The 22397-nt window shown below is 43.5% G+C and overlaps 1 pseudogene; it reads right to left on the bottom strand.

The window, feature by feature from the left end:
• Positions 1–883: 883 nt before the first annotated feature.
• Positions 884–22397, bottom strand: part of LOC116974733 — a 39314-nt pseudogene continuing 17800 nt past the window's right edge.

Raw genomic sequence — 22397 nt, 5'->3', positions numbered from 1 at the left:
TATTTAAGAGTGAGTTAGATGTGGCCCTTGTGGCTAAAGGGATCAGGGGGTATGGAGAGAAGGCAGGTACGGGAAACTGAGTTGGATGATCAGCCATGATCATATTGAATGGCGGTGCAGGCTCGAAGGGCCGAATGGCCTACTCCTGCACCTATTTTCTATGTTTTTATGTTAGTATCTACCCGATCTTTTCCTCTCATCATTTTATACACCTCTATAAGATCACTCCTCATCACCCTGTGCTCCAAGAAATGGAGTCCCAGCCTAATTTCCATTTTTTCCTGTAGCTCAGACTCTCTAATCCTGGCAACATCCTTGTAAATCTTCTCCGAACCTTTTCCAGCTTGACAACATCTTTCCTATAACATGGCGGTGATGACAGAGGTGGAGAGCATTGAAGACCATGAGTGGTGGGCTGGAGGAGATGTAAGTAAGGAGTTTAAAACAGGACAGGCTATGGACCAATGTGTAGAGGATGAAGACATAATTTGACAGTAATTTGGTTATGTTTATGGTGGCCGGAAATAGGATGGTAAAACGCGCAACATTGGAATAGTCAATCCTCGAGATATCAAAATAATGAATGAAGGTTTCCGAACCAGATTCGGGAGTGAGGTTGGAGGATCTTATGCAACCAGAAAGTCAACTCCATTTCAATTTCCCAAACCTTCCATTTAACTTCCTCGGGAAACAATTTTCCATTTGCAAAATATGATCAAATTTCCACAACAGATCTACAACTTAATCTTCTACCTGAAGTGTGAAATTCACCTTCACACTGACATTAAAGCTTTTATAAGCAATTTAACAATGAGTTTAACAATTTATCAATAAGCATTCAATATCCAATTTTGCCCACATTTTTAGTATCATTACCCCATTATTGAAGCATAAATTTTATTGGCATTAGTTGGCATTGTGTATAATTGTAACTCAAGCACTGCTGGCTTTATGTTCTTCCGTGTGGGACGTACCACATCTTATTTCAGGGCCTTAATCAGTAGCTGCTTATACTTTTCCATGTCACATACCAGGAAGACGGTGGCTTTGTGTGGGAGCTTCAGGATGTCGAGGGTGTCCACAACCATCATGGCCCTGGTCAGTGAACCGTGCAACTCCACACTCACCCCGTACTGGGCGCGCTCCGTCACCACCGAGTCATCGATGGCAGCAGACATTGCGTATGAATCATAGGACACAAAGCCACTTCCAAACAGCAGTTCCTTACTACCTTGGCCTTCCGTGCTGTAGTCCGCAGTATGTGCAGATATCTTCTTCATGAACCGAGCCTTTGCACTGTCTTGATTCACCCATGTTCTATAAAAGTCCTGCATTGAATAAAAGCAGTGATTTGGAAATGTTGTGGCAGTTCCAGGCAGGGATCCATGCAGCCCGTCTCTCCATAATGCTCCTTGACTGTACACCTCATCCTAAATAGCTATTGCCATCAAGACTCACAAAGTTAATTCCCGGGATGGCGGGACTGTCATATGCTGAGAGAATGGAGCAGCTGGGCTTGTATACTCAGGAACTTAGAAGGATGAGAGGGCATCTTATTATGGACACACTAGAGGCAGGAAACATGTTCCCAATGTTGTGGGAGTCCAAAACCAGGGGCCACAGTTTAAGAATAAGGGGTAAGCCATTTAGAACAGAGATGAGGAAACAGTTTTTTCACACAGAGAGTTGTGAGTGTGTGGAATTCTCTGCCTCAGAGGGTGGTGGAGGCAGGTTCTCTGGATACTTTCAAAAGAGAGAGCTAGATAGGGCTCTTAAAGATAGCTGAGTCAGGGGATATGAGGAGAAGGCAGGAACGGGTACTCATTGTGGATGATCACTTTGCTGGCTCGAAGGGCCGAATGGCCGAATACTGCACCTATTGCCTATTGTCTATCAACTACTCAGTGTTTATTCTCAATGCCTATCGAGGGACCACTGTCCATGCTGGTCGCCTAGTCCCACACAAAGACACGTCTAAATGAAAAATTCCTTCATCAATGCTTCCTTTTTGTTTTTCCCCTTACATGATTAGTTCAGTTCACTTATTTACTCACAATATTTCCTTGCAACATTTAAGGAGGTAAGTCACCTCATCATATCTAGGTGAACAGGGACATTTCATCCTGCATTCATTTCCTTTGTAACCAATCCTCCCCATATTCCCATCCGCCACAGTCAGAAACAGGTGAATTTATAATGGGAAACATAGAAATGGCAGACGTTAAACAAGTACTTTGGTTCTGTCTTCACTAAGGAAGGCACAAACAATCTCCCAGAAATACTAGAGACCGAAGATCTAGTGGGAGGGAGGAACTGAAGGGAATCCACATTAGTCAGGAAATGGTGTTGTTAGGTAAACTGTTGGGACTGAAAGTAGTTAAATCCCCAGGGCCTGATGGTCTGCATCCCAGAGTACTCAAGGAGGAGGCCCCAGAAATCGTGGATGCATTGATGATCATTTTCCAATGTTCCAAAGATTCTGGATCAGTTCCTGTGGACTGGAGGGTAGCTAATGTAACCCCACTTTTTAAGAAAGGAGGGAGAGAGAAAACAGGGAATTTTACTTCGGAGTCACGTGAGTGACTACGTGAAGAACCCGCTCAGTGCGCAGGCGCGGCATTACGCCAGCAGTGCAACAGCGGCAGCAGCGGAAGTCAAACGCTCCACTGCAATTTCAAAGACGGACCGTCAGGTAAGTGAACAGAAGTCGGCTTTCCTTCGATACCGAAGAAGAGCCGGCTGTCTTCTCTTGCAGAATGTCCACACTCAAGACAAGACTTTCGAAGAAATCTGCCCCCCGTCCAACTCCGCAAGAGGAGAAGGGGGGGCAGCAACAGGCGGTAGGAGCCTAATCTGGGCGCTCCGCTATCCCCGACACCGAGCCGAGTCCAGCTCCGCTAACGCCTGAACAGCGGGCTGGAGGCAAAGCCAAACGGAAGAGCAACCGGCCGGTGGCATCCGACTCGTCGGACGGGGACGTCTCTCCACCCAGGAGGGGGAGGGACAGCTGCCTGAGCCGCATGGAGCGGCTCTTGGAGCAGGTGCTCCAGCAAGGTGCACCCCGGGAGGGGAGCTCTTGCAGAGGGAGGTCAGGCACTCCCTCTATAGTGCCTCCTGCACTGTCCATTGTATCCTCCTTTCCAGAGGATAGCTTTGGGGACCAGGACTGGGCTGGTCCAGAACAAGGGGTTATGGCTGAAGATTTCGGGAGTATGCAGGGGGGGCAGGAGCAGGAACAGCTGCTTGGTGTAGTGGGCCGCTACGTGTCAAAACCCCATGCAGGGGAACCGCTAGAGACCAAACTAGCGGCAAGTATCAATCACCTTTCCAACAGAGCTCTGCAGGGGCAGGTGATTAATGAAGCTTTAGATACCTATACGGCGCCGGAGAACTGTGAATCTCTAAAAGTACCAGCGGTGAAAAGCCAAATCTGGGGACACATTGGGGCAACCATCCGGCACCACGAGCTAAAGCTGCAGCGGAAACTCCGACTATTGACAGCAGGCCTCACTTCGTTTGCTCGTTCTATAAACAACACCGAGATGACCACCAATCAACAGGATACACTCGCGTTGTTGTGTAACACGCAGTTTGAAATTAATAATCTGCGGAAAGAAATCATCAAACCTGCCATCAATCCTCGATTTGCCGGGCTGTGTAAAACACCAGCCAATAAGCCAGACAGGCTGCTCTTCGGGAAGGCAGGGTATAAAACGAGCAAACTGAAAACACACACCACCAAGTGGCAGCACCCCGCCGCATCCACCAGTAAACATCCGCCATTCAACACCGGTGAAAGCTCGGGGTCCGCTTACTTTCACCGTAAGTCTTTTTTAGACCAGGGCCCAGAGCGGACCCCATGGAAAATGCGCCAACCCCCAACAAACACGCCACATCAGACACCTCGCAAGCCTCGTCCGACCAAAGGGAATCAGAGGAAATACCCGTAACCATGGAGGTAGGTGGGTCTGGTTCCTATCAACTTTTGGGAGGTGGAGGCTTAATACTAACAGGAGGTAGATTGCACCGGTTTGAAGCATAGTGGATATAAAATACAATTCATGTCAGAAAAAACGCCGCCAGTTCAACAATGGCCCCAAAGGGTATTTCTCCCTCCGTCAAAGAGAAACGTGAGGGACAAGCTGAACTGGTGAGACTTATCACAAAGGGGGTCATCGAAAAGACCAAACATGAACCTTTGGAATTTGTATCGAATATATTCACTAAAACCAAAAAAGATGGTGGCTGTCGCATCATCATTGACTTAACATCACTAAACAAATTTGTTAAGTATATACATTTCAAAATGGAGACATATGTTACTGCCAAACAACTGAATTCCAAAGGACACTTCATGGCAAGCATTTATCTTAAAGATGCTTACTATCTAGTACCCATATACAAGGATCATCGCAGATACCTAAAATTTATCTGGATGGTACAAAGCATTGCCCTATGGGCTAACTTCAGCCCCAAGATTATTCACCAAAATATTGAACACAGCCATGGCAATACTAAGAAAACAAAAACATATTGTCATGGCATATCTGGATGATATTCTGATAGTAGGGAAAATGATGGAATTGGCTGTGGCAGCAGTATCAGTTACAAAACAGCTCCTCGAAACTCTGGGGTTCGTCCTACATCCAGATAAATCTAAGTTGAAGCCATCCACTATCATGGACTACCTGGGCTTCACAATTAACTCAGTCCAGATGACTGTTACCTTGCCAAAGGCAAAAATGGTTGAATTAGCACAATCATGCAACAATTTAATGGTCAACGAGCGACCAACTATTCGACAAGTAGCAAGAGTAATTGGGGAAATGGTAGCAGCATTTCCGGCTACACAATTCGGACCTTTGCACTATCAAAAAATTTACAGAGAGCAAAGGTACAGGCAATAAAACGACATACAGGTCACTATGATCGTGTCATGAACTTACCCACTAAAGCAATACCAGAGCTACAGTGGTGGGCAGAAAACATTTGGCATAGTTTCAGCCCTATCTTTATCACTAACCCTACTTTAGTTACTAAAACAGATGCCAGTGCTCAAGGCTGGGGAGCGACTAACTCCATATCCAGCACAGGTGGTAGATGGACTAACCTAGAGTCATCATTACTACTTACACTGGGCATTAACTATCTAGAGATGTTGGGCGCCTTTTATGGTTTAAAAGCATATGTATCTAATATGCAGCACTTGCATGTTCGGTTACAAATTGATAAATACTACGGTGATGGCTTATATTAACCATATGGGTGGCATAAAATCATTATCATGCGACAAATTGGTCAACATGATTTGGCAATGGTGTGTCGAAAGACATATTTGGCTATCAGCTACTTACCTACCAGGTAAGCTAAACAGCCATGCCATGAGAAAATTAAACGCCTGGGTTGCAAGTTTGAACAGACCTTACCTGGAACTGGGATTGTCCAAACAAACCATCACCATGTCGGCATCCCTTCGAACATCCACCAAGAGGCAGTACTTAACCAGCATCAAAAAAGGGAGAAGTACTGCCAGGAAACAGGGACAACATACGCAACAGCTACAGCCACCAACATACTGGAGTTCCTGGCCTATCTACACCACGATGTAGGGATCAGCTACAGTGCCATCAACACAGCGCAGAGTGCTCTTTCTGCTTATCTCAAACCAGCGCCAGGACAACAGGCGATGGGATCCCATCCACTGGTGGTAAAACTGATGAAGGGCATTTACAATATCAAGCCCTAAGCCCAGGTATACCCATATTTGGGATATCAGTGTGGTCCTGACATATCTCAGGGAATGGCCACCAGCCAGATCCCCCGGCCTCGAGCAAGCTACACTAAAGACGCTCATGTTGATGGCACTTGTATCCGCTCAGAGGGTCCAGTCACTACACCTATTGCGACTGGACAACATGATCACAGCTCCAGACCAGATCTGTCGTTATCCAGCGACTGATCAAACAGAGCAGACCAGGAACACCTAATCCAGTCGTGGCTTACCCACCAGAACCACGGTTATGTGCCATGACCCACCTACTATCCTACATAGACACAACCAAAATATTCGAGGGAGATGAAAAGCCTTGTGGGTCAGTCACAAAAACCTTATGGTCGGGTGACAAGCCAAACCATTGCGAGATGGCTCAAGCAGGTGCTAGAAACTGCTGGGATAAACACTAACATGTACAAATTTTATTCCACCAGGGCAGCATCCATGTCGACGGCTAAAGAATGGACATGCCTATAGACCACATTCTGGCTACAGCAGGATGGTGGGGGGGAAAAGACCGTTCAGAAATTTTATAATAAGCCGTTGGCAAAACCTGGTTTATTTGCAGTAAAGATTTACGAACTGCAAATATTTAATTTAAGCCCAGGGGAGCAACTTAATTCTTTGTTGTTATTGTTTAAAAAATACCATTGTGTTTTTCTACAAATAGACTCATTGGTTCATTACGATAACACTTCCTCCCTCAAGAACTTCGGGAGTGAGTGAAATGAAACTGTTACACGGTTTGAAATCACAGAGCTTTGAAATCTTCACGTAGTCACTCACGTGACTCCGAAGTAAAATAGTAAGATTAAACGAGAACTTACCAGTTTGAAGTTTGATCTGTATTTTATGAGGAGTTACGATGAGGGATTACGTGCCCTCCGCTCCCACCCTCATTATATGGATCAAACTAATAAATTGATGTCTCCTTATCTTTACTATGTTTACTTCAAATAACTGTGTCTATCTGTGATTCCACACCGCTGCTTGGAAGTATGCCGCGCCTGCGCACTGAGCGGGTTCTTCACGTAATCCCTCATCGTAACTCCTCATAAAATACAGATCAAACTTCAAACTGGTAAGTTCTCGTTTAATCTTACTGTTATAGACCAGTTTGCCTGACATCGATACTGGGGAAGATGCTTGATTTGATTATTAAAAATGTAATAGCAGTGCATTTGGAAAGCAGTGACAGGATCAGTCAAAGTCAGCATGGATTTATGAAGAGGAAATCATGCTTGACTAATCTTCTGGATTTTTTTGAGGATGTACCTAGGAAAATGAACAAGGGAGAGCCAGTGAATGTGGTGTATCTGTACCTTCAAAAAGCCTTTGACAAGGTCCCACACAAGACATTAGTGTGCAAATTTAGAGCACATGGTAGGATATTGACATGGATAGAGAACTAGTTGGCAGACAGGAAGCAAAGAGTAGGAGTTAACGGGTCCTTTTAGGAATGGCAGGCAGTAACTAGTGGGATGCCGCAAGGCTCAGTGCTGGGACCCCAGTTATTTACAATATATATTAATGATTTAGACAAAGGAATTAAACGTAACATCTCCTAGTTTGCAGATGACACAAAGCTGGGTGGCAGTGTGAGCTGGGAGGAGGAGGCTATGAGGCTGCAGGGTGACTTGGATAGGTTGGGTGAGTGGGCAGATGCATGGCAGACGCAGTATAATGTGAGGTTATCCACTTTGGTGGCAAGACCAAAACGGCAGATTATTATCTGAATGGTGTCAGGTTAGGGAAAGGGGAGGTGCAACAAGACCTGGGTTTTCTTGTACATCAGTCACTGAAAGTAAGCATGCAAGTACATGATGATACTAAGATAGGTGGTGTTGTGGATAATGAAGTAGATTTTCAAAGTCTACAGAGAGATTTAGGCCATTTGGAAGAGTGGGCTGAAAGATGGCAGATGGAGTTTAATGCTGATAAGTGTGAGGTGCTACATCTTGGCAGGACAAATCAAAATAGGATGTACATGGTAAATTGTAGTGAATTGAGGAATGCAGTTGACAGAGGGATCTAGGAATAACTGTGCACAGTTCCCTGAAGGTGGAATCTCATGTAGATAGGGTGGCAAAGAAAGCTTTTGGTGTGCTGGCCTTTATAAATCAGAGCATTGAGTATAGAAGTTGGGATGTAATGTTAAAATTGTACAAGGCATTGGTGAGGCCAATTCTGGAGTATGGTGTACAATTTTGGTTGCCTAATTATAGGAAGGATGTCAACAAAATAGAGAGAGTACAGAGGAGATTTACTAGAATGTTGCCTGGGTTTCAGCAACTAAGTTACAGAGAAAGGTTGAACAAGTTAGGTCTTTATTCTTTGGAGCGCAGAAGGTTAAGGGGGGACTTGATAGAGGTCTTTAAAATGATGAGAGGGATAGACAGAGTTGACGTGGATAAGCGTTTCCCACTGAGAGTAGGGAAGATTCAAACAAGAGGACATGACTTGAGAATGAAGGGACAGAAGTTTAGGGGTAATATGAGGTGCAACTTCTTTACTCAGAGAGTGGTAGCTGTGTGGAATGAGCTTCCAGTGGAGGTGGTGGAGGCAGGTTCGATTTTATCATTTAAAAATAAATTGGATAGTTATATGGATGGGAAAGGAATGGAGGGTTATGGTCTAAGTGCAGGTAGATGGGACTAGGGGAGAATAAGTGTTCGGCACGGACTAGAAGGGCCAAGATTGCCTGTTTCTGTGCTGTAATTGTTATATGGTTATATGTACAGCAGGTAGTGAAGAAAGTGGTATGTTGGCATGTTGGCCTTCATAGCGAGAGGATTTGAGTATTGAAGTAAGGAGGTCCTGTTGCAGTTGTGCAGGGCCCTGGTGAGACAACACCTGGAGGTTTGTGTGCAGTTTTGGTCTCCTAACTTGAGGAAGGACATTCTTGCTATTGAGGGAGTGCAGCGTGGCTCACCAGTTTAATACCCGGGATGGTGGGAGTGACACACGATGAAAGAATGGGTTTGTATTCACTGGAATTTAGAAGGATGAGAGGATATCTTATAAAAACATTTAAAATTCTTAAGGGATTAGACAAACTAGATTCAGGAAAATTGGGGGAGTCCAGACGTTGGGGGAGTCCAGAACCAGGGACACAGACTGAGGGGTAGGCCATTTAGGACTGAGATGAGGAAAAACATTTTCATCCAGAGAGTTGTGAATCTGTGGAATTCTCTGCCACAGAAGGCAGTGGAGGCCAATTCACTGGATGTTTTCAAGACAGTGTTAGATATACTTCTTAGGGAATCAAGGGATATGGGGAAAAAGCAGGAACGGGGTACAGATTTTGGATGATCAGCCATGTTCATATTGAATGGCTCGAATGGCCGAATGGCCTGCTCCTGCATCTATTTTCTATGTGTCTATTTTTATAAATCAACGTTCATACTGTTGGGTTGCAGGCTGCCCAAGCTACTTGCTTGCTTATATTATGGGCCTGCAAGAAAGCTTACTTTTCCAGAGATTTCATTGCTTCGATCACTACAAACAATTAGACAGATACATGGATAGAAGGAAGACACAAAATGCTGGAGTAACTCAGCAGGACTGGCAGCATCTCTGGAGAGATGGAATGGGTGACGTTTCGGGTCGAGACCCTTTTTCAGAAGGGTCTTTTTTTTTTTTTAATAATATTTTTATTAAAATCAAGCATATTATGGTAAAGTATGGTGAAGAAGGGTCTTGATCCGAAACATCACCCATTCCATTTCTCCAGAGATGCTGCCTGTCCCACTGAGTTACACCAGCATTTTGTGTCTACCTTCGTTTTAAACCAGCAGCTGCAGTTCCTTCCTACAGGTACATGGATAGGACAGGTTTCGAGAAATAGGGGCCAAACGCAGGCAGGTTGGACTGGTGTAGTTGGGACAAGTTGGTAGGTGTGGGCAAGTTGGGCCGAAGGGCCTGTTTCCACACTGAATTACTCCATGCTTCTATGACTCTTCCAATGTCAACATGCACTGCCCTGTTTATTCAGTGTTTCTAAATGTGAAAGTAGTCATGGTGGGATTCAAACTCAATAGCTCTGGACCAGTGACCTTGCCTCTGGCACACCAGCTGAATAACTTCACCACTAAGCTATCATTTCTTTATTAAAATTATTTTTATTAGAAGTACGGTAAATTACAATAATACACAACACATATGTCTTAATACATTTTTTGTACCGCTTCATTTTTTTGAGCTTTAAGAAAAAGATAGAAGTAAGGAAAGTAAAGAAAGTGCGCAAGAGTCGTGAAGTGCAAGAGAGTGTTGGGAAAAGAAAGCCCCTTAGAAAAGAAGTTAGAGAAGGAAGTAAAGTAAGAAAGTAGACCCTAGAAAAGAAAGAAAAAGAAAGTAGGGACAATCGCTCTATTATAACATTAAACTCCGCAGAAAGGGGACTACCAACCAAGTCTGTTTTTGTTGTTTTACCTCCCATTGCCAGGTCCTGATACCATTTATTTATTTATTTATTTTTAAAATTACTATTGCACCTCATGCTTGTAATAGGTCCATAAACGTAGACCACGTCTTTTGGAATTGGTCTGCTTTACCTGCTAAGAGGAATCTCATCTCTTCCAGATGTAATGTTTCAAACATATTTGATATCCACATTTTTATTGTTGGTGTGGGCGCATTTTTCCAGAATTTAAGTATGAGCTTTTTTCCCATTATTAGCCCGTAATTGAATAAATTCTTCTGATACACGTTTAATTCAGGGATACCTTCCGATATCCCAAAAATGATCCATTCTGGTTTTGGTACCAGTTTTATTTTAATTAATTTTGAAAAAATATCAAATATTCCATACCAGAATTTTTGGATTTTTGAACAAAAAACAAAAGAATGCGCTATGGTAGCTTCTTGACACAGACATTTATCACAGATTGGTGAAACATTAGGAAAGATTTTATTTAATTTAGTTTTTGAATAATATAGTCTATGTAATGTTTTGAATTGGATAAGCGTATGTCGTACGTTGATCGAACATTTATGCACCTGTAGTAAATGATTATCCCAGCTCTCTTTTGAAATTTTTATAGCTAATTCTTGTTCCCAGTCTCTTGTAATTCCATCTGTTGTGGGTATTTCTATGTTTAAAATGATATTATATAAGTACGATATTAGATTAGCTGATTCCGCCTTTGTCTTCATTGCTTCATCCAGTAAGTCGGAAGGCATATTATGATAGTCTTTTGTGTATTTTTTCAGATAATCACGAATTTGAAGATATTTAAAATATTGGTTATTTTTCAAATTATATTTCAGTTGTAGTTGTTGAAATGATAGTAATTTTCCCAATTCATACAGATCTTCGAGCGTTTTGATTCCCATTCTTTCCCATTGTATAAATGATTTGTCTATGATTGATTGTTTAAACGATGGGTTATTGACTATTGGTATTGAGAGAGATAGGTTTCTTAATTTTAGATTCTGTTTTATTTGTTTCCATGTTCTAATTGTGCTATGTATAATTGGGTTTTTATTATAATTTTTATTATTCAAATTTATTGGTGAGAGGATAATCGCTCCTATATTACTCGGGGAGCAGTCCCCTTTTTCCATTACAATCCAGTCCGCCTGCTGGGCAGAATTGTCCAGCAGGTGAATCATATTTTTAATATTTACTGCCCAATTATAATACATAAAGTTGGGGAGCGCTAGAGCACCCAACTCTTTTCGTTTATTAAGGTGTGCTCTTTGTATTCTATGTGATTTATAATCCCATATAAAATTTGTAATGTCTAAGTCCAATTTTTTGAAAAACTTTTTTGGGAGATATATAGGTATTGATTGAAATAGGTATAGAATTTGTGGTAAGAAAATCATTTTTATAGCGTTTATACTGCCTATTAAGGACATCGGAAGTGTTTTCCAGAATTTAATCAAATTATTTAATTTCTTAAGTAAGGGATTATAATTGGCTTTAAACATATCCTGGTAATTTCTAGTAATTTCAATTCCCAAATATTTGAATTTTTCTGTAGCTATTTTAAAGGGGAATTTCCTGAGGTGTGTTGAGTCTTTTGGTTTTATCGACATAATTTCACTTTTGTTTCACTAAGCTATCATATGCCGAGTGCTGCTCACAGCATAACCAGCAGGCTACCATTCCTCACCCACAGCTTACTGTTCTGAACCTGCTCCTTCCTACACAACATAACCAGGTCAGGTGGTGGCGGAGGCAGTACTCCAGGGTGGCGATGTGCACGGGACAAGTGAAGTGGCTCAGCACAATGGAAGCTGCTTCTGGGTCTGTGACAAAGTTGAACTCGCCGCAGACTCTCACATTCCCTCTGGCTGGAAATAAAACAGTGGAGTTAATGCTTTAGTGTAAGATATTGACACGAAGCGCGATGAATTGAACAATTTCCTATCAGTTTTCAAGATCTGGGTGGTGCCGGCAAGGTTGGCATTTACTGCCCTTCCCTGCTGCAGCAGTAGAGCTGCCGCCTTACAGCGCCAGAGTCCTGGGTTCCATCCTGACTACGGGTGCTGCCTGCACCGAGTTTGTATGTGCTCCTCATGACCTGCGTGGGTTTTCCCTGGGATATCCGGTTTCCTCCCACACTTCAAAGACGTACAGGTTTGTGAGCTAATTGGCTTGGTATAATTGGAAATTGTCCCTGAGTGTGTGTAGTAGGATAGTGTTAATGTGTGCGGATCGCTGGTTAGAAACATAGAAAATAGGTGCAGGAGTAGGCCATTCGGTCCTTCGAGCCTGCACCGCCATTCGATATGATCATGGCTGATCATCCAACTCAGTATCCCATCCCTGCCTTCTCTCCATACCCCCTGATCCCTTTAGCCACAAGGGCTACATCTAACTCCCTCTTAAATATAGCCAATGAACTGGCCTCAACTACCTTCTGTGGCAGAGAATTCCACAGGTTCACCACTCTCTGTGTAAAAAATGATTTTCTCATCTCGGTCCTAAAAGATTTCCCCCTTATCCTTAAACTGTGACCCCCTGTTCTGGACTTCCCCAACATCGGGAATAATCTTCCTGCATCTAGCCTGTCCAACCCCTTAAGAATTTTGTACGTTTCTATAAGATCCCCCCTCAATCTTCTAAATTCTAGCGAGTACAAGCCAAGTGTAGGATAGTGTTTCTTCAGTCTTTCTTCATATGAAAGTCCTGCCATCCCAGGATGTGGTTGGCGCAGACCCGGTGGGCTGAAGGGCCTATTTCCGTGTTGTGTCTCTAAACTAAACTAAACTAAATCGCCATTGAGTAAGTGGTGGAGAACCACCTTCTTGAACAGCTGCCGTTCCTCTGGTGATGGGCTTCCTATATTGTTTGAGGCAGAGAGTTCCAGAGTTTAGACCCAGTAACTACAGCATGAAGGACCAGCAATATATTTCCAAATCGAGATGTTGTGTGGCTTGGAGGGGAACTTGCACATGGTGATGCTCCCATTCACCTGCTGCCCTTGTCCTTCTTGATGGTAGAGGTTATGAGTGTGGGTTGTAGCATTGAAGTAGTCTGTTGCAATCCATTGTATAGATGGTGCACACTTCTTCTTCTTCTTGCGTATGGCGTGCACAGCCTAAAGTTGTAGGACAACTTGTTCCATTTGATCTTACTTGATTGTGCACACCAGGTTGATTGCATTCGTCGAAACAAACAGGGAAGGTTGCAATCTCTCACCCCAATGGTGCACACTGCAGCCACTGGACAGTGGTAGAGTGAATGTACAATGTGGTTGTTGTGGTGCAAATCAAATGGACAGCTTTGTTCTGGACGGCATCAAGATTTTTAAGAGCATGATGGCGTCCTGTTGAGTGGAGGTTATTGGAATATAATAATATTTTTAAAAGAGAATGATGGCATCATTCGTCCTGTTGAGGGCAGATTATTTGAATATAATAATAATAATAATAACTATTTATGTAGCACTTATCATACAATTGAATGCAACCAAAGGTGCTTTTCACAAAAACACACTTCTAAACAAAAATACAATTTAAAACAGTGAGGACACAGACAGTTAATAACATAAAAAGCACAGATTTCTATACAAATATAAATTAAAAAATTAAAAATTGAGAGTGTAAAAGGACAAAAAAACACAAACACTGAGGTTATATACGTGCAAGTTATGCACTTTATAGCTGGTAGAGAGGTCTTTATGCTTCAGGAAGGTCACTTGTTCCAGCTGCAGCTGTGGTGTCCACATAGTCCGAAGGAAAGTCTCGACCTGAAGCATCACCGATTCCTTTTCTCCAGAGATGCTGCCTGACCCGCTGAGTTACTGCAACGTTTTGTGTCTGTCTTCTACACGATCAGTACTTGTTTGGTGATGGTACGTGCCGGAAAGGCGTACTAGTGTCACTTTATTTTCCTTTATAGATACAGTGTGGACACAGGCCTTTCGGCCCAATGAGTCCATGCCGACCAGCGATCACCCATTCACTAGTTCTATCCCACACACAAGGGACAATTTGCAGAGGCCAATTAATCTACAAACCTGCACGTCTTTGAAACTGGAGCACTCGGAGAAAACCTAAAGAGTCACAGGGAGAATGTACTACAAATGTACAGACAGCACCCGTAGTTGGGATCGAACCCAGGTCTCTGGTGCAGTGGCAGCGACTCTACCCCTGTGTCACCATGCTGCAGTTAAAAGGCTAGATTTTCACGTTTTGAGAATTTATATACTTTTATACTTTTTAGTTATTAGTTTATTAGATTGATGGAAAAAATTGTTAATAAATGTAGCTTGATTTTTTATTGATATGTGTACCGGCACTTTTTGTATTAAAGAAATCACTGTGTGCTGAGTTTCCAGTCAATGGTGTCAATCAGAATATTTTAAGGATAAGGGGGAAGTCTTTTAGGACCGAGATGAGAAAAACATTTTTCACACAGAGAGTGGTGAATCTCTGGAATTCTCTGCCACAGAAGGTAGTTGAGGCCAGTTCATAGGCTATATTTAAGAGGGAGTTAGATGTGGCTAAGAGGATCAGGGGGTATGGAGAGAAGGCAGGTACGGGATACTGAGTTGGATGATCAGCCATGATCATATTGAATGGTGGTGCAGGCTCGAAGGGCCAAATGGCCTACTACTGCACCTATTTTCTATGTTTCTATTAATGGAAGGAAGGAACTGCAGATGCTGGTTTAAACCCAAGATAGACGCAAAATGCTGGAGTAACTCAGCGGGAGAGAAGGAATGGGTGACGTTTCAGGTCGTGACCCTTCTTCAATGATGAGGGTCTTGTTCATGAGCAATTGGTGAGATTATTACTTGTTGGCGAATGCCATTACTCGTCACTTCTGTGGGACAAAGGCTATTTGACACTTATTAGCTCAGGCCTGAACGTTGCCTGAGTTTTGCTGCATGTGTGTACGAGTTACTTCATTTGCTGAGGAGTTGTGAATGGAATTGAACATTGCACAATCGTCAGCAAACCTCCCCACTTTGGCTTCTGTATCTTTGATGTATAATCCCCATCACTAGTTGTCACACACGTATCCTACACCCACTAGGGCCATTTTTTACATTTAACCAAGCCCATTAACCTACAAACCAGTACGTCTTTGGAATTTGTAGTTGGGACAAGTTGGTAGGTGTGGGCAAGTTGGGCCGAAGGGCCTGTTTCCACACTGAATTACTCCATGCTTCTACGACTCTTCCAATGTCAACACGCATTGCCCTGTTTATTCAGGGCTTCTAAATGTGAAAGTAGTCATGGTGGGATTCAAACTCAATACCTCTGGACCAGTGACCTTGCCTCTGGCACACCAGCTGAATAACTTCACCACTAAGCTATCATATGCCGAGTGCTGCTCACAGCATAACCAGCAGGCTACCATTGCCCACCCACAGCTTACTGTTCTGAACCTGCTCCTTCCTACACAACATACCCAGGTCAGGTGGTCGCGGAGGCAGTACTCCAGGGGGGCGATGTGCACGGGACAAGTGAAGTGGCTCAGCACAATGGAAGCTGCTTCTGGGTCTGTGACAAAGTTGAACTCGCCGCAGGAAATAAAACAGTGGAGTTAATGCTTTAGTGTAAGATATTGACACGAAGCGCAATGAATTGAACAATTTCCTATCAGTTTTCAAGATCTGGGTGGTGCCGGCAAGGTTGGCATTTACTGCCCTTCCCTGCTGCAGCAGTAGAGTTGCCGCCTTACAGCGCCAGTGTCCTGGGTTCCATCCTGACTACGGGTGCTGCCTGCAGTTTGTACGTGCTCCTCATGACCTGCGTGGGTTTTCCCGGGGATATCCGGTTTCCTCCCACACTTCAAAGACGTACAGGTTTGTGAGCTAATTGGCTTGGTATAATTGGAAATTGTCCCTGAGTGTGTGTAGTAGGATAGTGTTAATGTGTGCGGATCGCTGGTTAGAAACATAGAAACATAGAAAATAGGTGCAGGAGTAGGCCATTCGGTCCTTCGAGCCTGCACCGCCATTCGATATGATCATGGCTGATCATCCAACTCAGTATCCCATCCCTGCCTTCTCTCCATACCCCCTGATCCCTTTAGCCACAAGGGCCACATCTAACTCCCTCTTAAATATAGCCAATGAACTGGCCTCAACTACCTTCTGTGGCAGAGAATTCCACAGGTTCACCACTCTCTGTGTAAAAAATGATTTTCTCATCTCGGTCCTAAAAGACTTCCCTCTTATCCTTAAACTGTGACCCCTAGTTCTGGACTTCCCCAACATCGGGAATAATCTTCCTGCATCTAGCCTGTCCAACCCCTTAAGAATTTTGTAAGTTTCTATAAGATCCCCCCTCAATCTTCTAAATTCTAGCGAGTACAAGCCGAGTCTATCCAGTCTTTCTTCATATGAAAGTCCTGCCATCCCAGGATGTGGTTGGCACAGACCCGGTGGGCTGAAGGGCCTATTTCCGTGTTGTGTCTCTAAACTAAACTAAACTAAATCGCCATTGAGTAAGTGGTGGAGAACCACCTACTTGAACAGCTGCCGTTCCTCTGGTGATGGGCTTCCTATATTGTTTGAGGCAGAGAGTTCCAGAGTTTAGACCCAGTAACTACAACATGAAGGACCAGCAATATATTTCCAAATCGAGATGTTGTGTGACTTGGAGGGGAACTTGCACATGGTGATGCTCCCATTCACCTGCTGCCCTTGTCCTTCTTGATGGTAGAGGTTATGAGTGTGGGCTGTAGCATTGAAGTAGTCTGTTGCAATCTATTGTATAGATGGTGCACACTTCTTCTTCTTCTTGCGTATGGCGTGCACAGCCTAAAGTTGTAGGACAACTTGTTCCATTTGATCTTACTTGATTGTGCACACCAGGTTGATTGCATTCGTCGAAACAAACAGGGCGGACCATGTGAAGGTTGCAATCTCCCACCCCAATGGTGCACACTGCAGCCACTGGACAGTGGTAGAGTGAATGTACAATGTGGTTGTTGTGGTGCAAATCAAATGGACCGCTTTGTTCTGGATGGCATCAAGATTTTTAAGAGCATGATGGCGTCCTGTTGAGTGGAGGTTATTTGAATATAATAATATTTTTAAAAGAGAATGATGGCATCATTCGTCCTGTTGAGGGCAGATTATTTGAATATAATAATAATAATAATAATAATAATATAATAACTATTTGTGTAGCACTTATCATACAATTGAATGCAACCAAAGGTGCTTTTCACAAAAACACACTTCTAAACAAAAATACAATTTAAAACAGTGAGGACACAGACAGTTAATAACATAAAAAGCACAGATTTCTATACAAATATAAATTAAAAAATTAAAAATTGAGAGTGTAAAAGGACAAAAAAACACAAACACTGAGGTTATATACGTGCAAGTTATGCACTTTATAGCTGGTAGAGAGGTCTTTATGCTTCAGGAAGAGAGTCACTTGTTCCAGCTGCAGCTGTGGTGTCCACATAGTCCGAAGGAAAGTCTCGACCTGAAGCATCACCGATTACTTTTCTCCAGAGATGCTGCCTGACCCGCTGAGTTACTGCAACGTTTTGTGTCTGTCTTCTACACGATCAGTACTTGTTTGGTGATGGTACGTGCCGGAAAGACACTCGGAGAAAACCTAAAGAGTCACAGGGAGAATGTACTACAAATGTACAGACAGCACCCGTAGTTGGGATCGAACCCAGGTCTCTGGTGTAGTAAGGCAGCGACTCTACCCCTGTGTCACCATGCTGCAGTTAAAAGGCTAGATTTTCACGTTTTGAGAATTTATATACTTTTATACTTTTTAGTTATTAGTTTATTAGATTGATGGAAAAAAATTGTTCATAAATGTAGCTTGATTTTTTATTGATATGTGTACGGCACTTTTTGTATTAAAGAAATCCAGTCAATGGTGTCAATCAGAATATTTTAAGGATAAGGGGGAAGTCTTTTAGGACCGAGATGAGAAAAACATTTTTCACACAGAGAGTGGTGAATCTCTGGAATTCTCTGCCACAGAAGGTAGTTGAGGCCAGTTCATAGGCTATATTTAAGAGGGAGTTAGATGTGGCTAAGAGGATCAGGGGGTATGGAGAGAAGGCAGGTACGGGATACTGAGTTGGATGATCAGCCATGATCATATTGAATGGTGGTGCAGGCTCGAAGGGCCAAATGGCCTACTACTGCACCTATTTTCTATGTTTCTATTAATGGAAGGAAGGAACTGCAGATGCTGGTTTAAACCCAAGATAGACGCAAAATGCTGGAGTAACTCAGCGGGAGAGAAGGAATGGGTGACGTTTCAGGTCGTGACCCTTCTTCAATGATGAGGGTCTTGTTCATGAGCAATTGGTGAGATTATTACTTGTTGGCGAATGCCATTACTCGTCACTTCTGTGGGACAAAGGCTATTTGACACTTATTAGCTCAGGCCTGAACGTTGCCTGAGTTTTGCTGCATGTGTGTACGAGTTACTTCATTTGCTGAGGAGTTGTGAATGGAATTGAACATTGCACAATCGTCAGCAAACCTCCCCACTTTGGCTTCTGTATCTTTGATGTATAATCCCCATCACTAGTTGTCACACACGTATCCTACACCCACTAGGGCCATTTTTTACATTTAACCAAGCCCATTAACCTACAAACCAGTACGTCTTTGGAATTTGTAGTTGGGACAAGTTGGTAGGTGTGGGCAAGTTGGGCCGAAGGGCCTGTTTCCACACTGAATTACTCCATGCTTCTACGACTCTTCCAATGTCAACACGCATTGCCCTGTTTATTCAGGGCTTCTAAATGTGAAAGTAGTCATGGTGGGATTCAAACTCAATACCTCTGGACCAGTGACCTTGCCTCTGGCACACCAGCTGAATAACTTCACCACTAAGCTATCATATGCCGAGTGCTGCTCACAGCATAACCAGCAGGCTACCATTGCCCACCCACAGCTTACTGTTCTGAACCTGCTCCTTCCTACACAACATACCCAGGTCAGGTGGTCGCGGAGGCAGTACTCCAGGGGGGCGATGTGCACGGGACAAGTGAAGTGGCTCAGCACAATGGAAGCTGCTTCTGGGTCTGTGACAAAGTTGAACTCGCCGCAGGAAATAAAACAGTGGAGTTAATGCTTTAGTGTAAGATATTGACACGAAGCGCAATGAATTGAACAATTTCCTATCAGTTTTCAAGATCTGGGTGGTGCCGGCAAGGTTGGCATTTACTGCCCTTCCCTGCTGCAGCAGTAGAGTTGCCGCCTTACAGCGCCAGTGTCCTGGGTTCCATCCTGACTACGGGTGCTGCCTGCAGTTTGTACGTGCTCCTCATGACCTGCGTGGGTTTTCCCGGGGATATCCGGTTTCCTCCCACACTTCAAAGACGTACAGGTTTGTGAGCTAATTGGCTTGGTATAATTGGAAATTGTCCCTGAGTGTGTGTAGTAGGATAGTGTTAATGTGTGCGGATCGCTGGTTAGAAACATAGAAAATAAGTGCAGGAGTAGGCCATTCGGTCCTTCGAGCCTGCACCGCCATTCGATATGATCATGGCTGATCATCCAACTCAGTATCCCATCCCTGCCTTCTCTCCATACCCCCTGATCCCTTTAGCCACAAGGGCCACATCTAACTCCCTCTTAAATATAGCCAATGAACTGGCCTCAACTACCTTCTGTGGCAGAGAATTCCACAGGTTCACCACTCTCTGTGTAAAAAATGATTTTCTCATCTCGGTCCTAAAAGACTTCCCTCTTATCCTTAAACTGTGACCCCTAGTTCTGGACTTCCCCAACATCGGGAATAATCTTCCTGCATCTAGCCTGTCCAACCCCTTAAGAATTTTGTAAGTTTCTATAAGATCCCCCCTCAATCTTCTAAATTCTAGCGAGTACAAGCCGAGTCTATCCAGTCTTTCTTCATATGAAAGTCCTGCCATCCCAGGATGTGGTTGGCACAGACCCGGTGGGCTGAAGGGCCTATTTCCGTGTTGTGTCTCTAAACTAAACTAAACTAAATCGCCATTGAGTAAGTGGTGGAGAACCACCTTCTTGAACAGCTGCCGTTCCTCTGGTGATGGGCTTCCTATATTGTTTGAGGCAGAGAGTTCCAGAGTTTAGACCCAGTAACTACAGCATGAAGGACCAGCAATATATTTCCAAATCGAGATGTTGTGTGACTTGGAGGGGAACTTGCACGTGGCGATGCTCCCATTCACCTGCTGCCCTTGTCCTTCTTGATGGTAGAGGTTATGAGTGTGGGTTGTAGCATTGAAGTAGTCTGTTGCAATCCATTGTATAGATGGTGCACACTTCTTCTTCTTCTTGCGTATGGCGTGCACAACCTAAAGTTGTAGGACAACTTGTTCCATTTGATCTTACTTGAATGTGCACACCAGGTTGATTGCATTCGTCGAAACAAACAGGGCGGACCACGTGAAGGTTGCAATCTCCCACCCCAATGGTGCACACTGCAGCCACTGGACAGTGGTAGAGTGAATGTACAATGTGGTTGTTGTGGTGCAAATCAAATGGACTGCTTTGTTCAGGACGGCATCAAGATTTTTAAGAGCATGATGGCGTCCTGTTGAGTGGAGGTTATTTGAATATAATAATATTTTTAAAAGAGAATGATGGCATCATTCGTCCTGTTGAGGGCTGATTATTTGAATATAATAATAATAATAATAACTATTTATGTAGCACTTATCATACAATTGAATGCAACCAAAGGTGCTTTTCACAAAAACACACTTCTAAACAAAAATACAATTTAAAACAGTGAGGACACAGACAGCTAATAACATAAAAAGCACAGATTTCTATACAAATATAAATTAAAAAATTAAAAATTGAGAGTGTAAAAGGACAAAAAAACACAAACACTGAGGTTATATACGTGCAAGTTATGCACTTTATAGCTGGTAGAGAGGTCTTTATGCTTCAGGAAGAGAGTCACTTGTTCCAGCTGCAGCTGTGGTGTCCACATAGTCCGAAGGAAAGTCTCGACCTGAAGCATCACCGATTCCTTTTCTCCAGAGATGCTGCCTGACCCGCTGAGTTACTGCAACGTTTTGTGTCTGTCTTCTACACGATCAGTACTTGTTTGGTGATGGTACGTGCCGGAAAGGCATACCGGTGTCACTTTATTTTCCTTTATAGATACAGTGTGGACACAGGCCTTTCGGCCCACTGAGTCCATGCCGACCAGCAATCACCCATTCACTAGTTCTATCCCACACACAAGGGACAATTTGCAGAGGCCAATTAATCTACAAACCTGCACGTCTTTGAAACTGGAGCACTCGGAGAAAACCTAAAGAGTCACAGGGAGAATGTACTACAAATGTACAGACAGCACCCGTAGTTGGTATCGAACCCAGGTCTCTGGTGCAGTAAGGCAGCAACTCTACCCCTGTGTCACCATGCTGCAGTTAAAAGGCTAGATTTTCACGTTTTGAGAATTTATATACTTTTATACTTTTTAGTTATTAGTTCATTAGATTGATGGAAAAAAATTGTTCATAAATGTAGCTTGATTTTTTATTGATATGTGTACGGCACTTTTTGTATTAAAGAAATCACTGTGTCTGCTGAATTTCCAGTCAATGGTGTCAGTCAGGATATTTTAAGGATAAGGGGGGAAGTCTTTTAGGACCGAGATGAGAAAAGCATTTTTCACACAGAGAGTGGTGAATCTCTGGAATTCTCTGCCACAGAAGGTAGTTGAGGTCAGTTCATAGGCTATATTTAAGAGGGAGTTAGATGTGGCCCTTGTGGCTAAGAGGATCAGGGGGTATGGAGAGAAGGCAGGTACGGGATACTGAGTTGGATGATCAGCCATGATCATATTGAATGGCGGTGCAGGCTCGAAGGGCCGAATGGCCTACTCCTGCACCTATTTTCTATGTTTCTATGTTTCTATTAATGGCGAGGGTGTAGGAAGGAACTGCAGATGCTGGTTTAAACCCAAGATAGACGCAAAATGCTGGAGTAACTCAACGGGAGAGAAGGAATGGGTGACGTTTCAGGTCGTGACCCTTCTTCAATGATGAGGGTCTTGTTCATGAGCAATTGGTGAGATTATTACTTGTTGGCGACTGCCATTACTTGTCACTTCTGTGGGACAAAGGCTATTTGACACTTATTAGCTCAGGCCTGAACGTTGCCTGGGTTTTGCTGCATGTGTGTACGAGTTACTTCATTTGCTGAGGAGTTGTGAATGGAAT

Source organism: Amblyraja radiata, chromosome 6 (assembly GCF_010909765.2).
Source record: "Amblyraja radiata isolate CabotCenter1 chromosome 6, sAmbRad1.1.pri, whole genome shotgun sequence".
Lineage (NCBI taxonomy): Eukaryota > Metazoa > Chordata > Chondrichthyes > Rajiformes > Rajidae > Amblyraja > Amblyraja radiata.
Note: the sequence above shows the minus strand (reverse complement) of the source record. Positions and strands in the feature narration are given on the sequence as shown.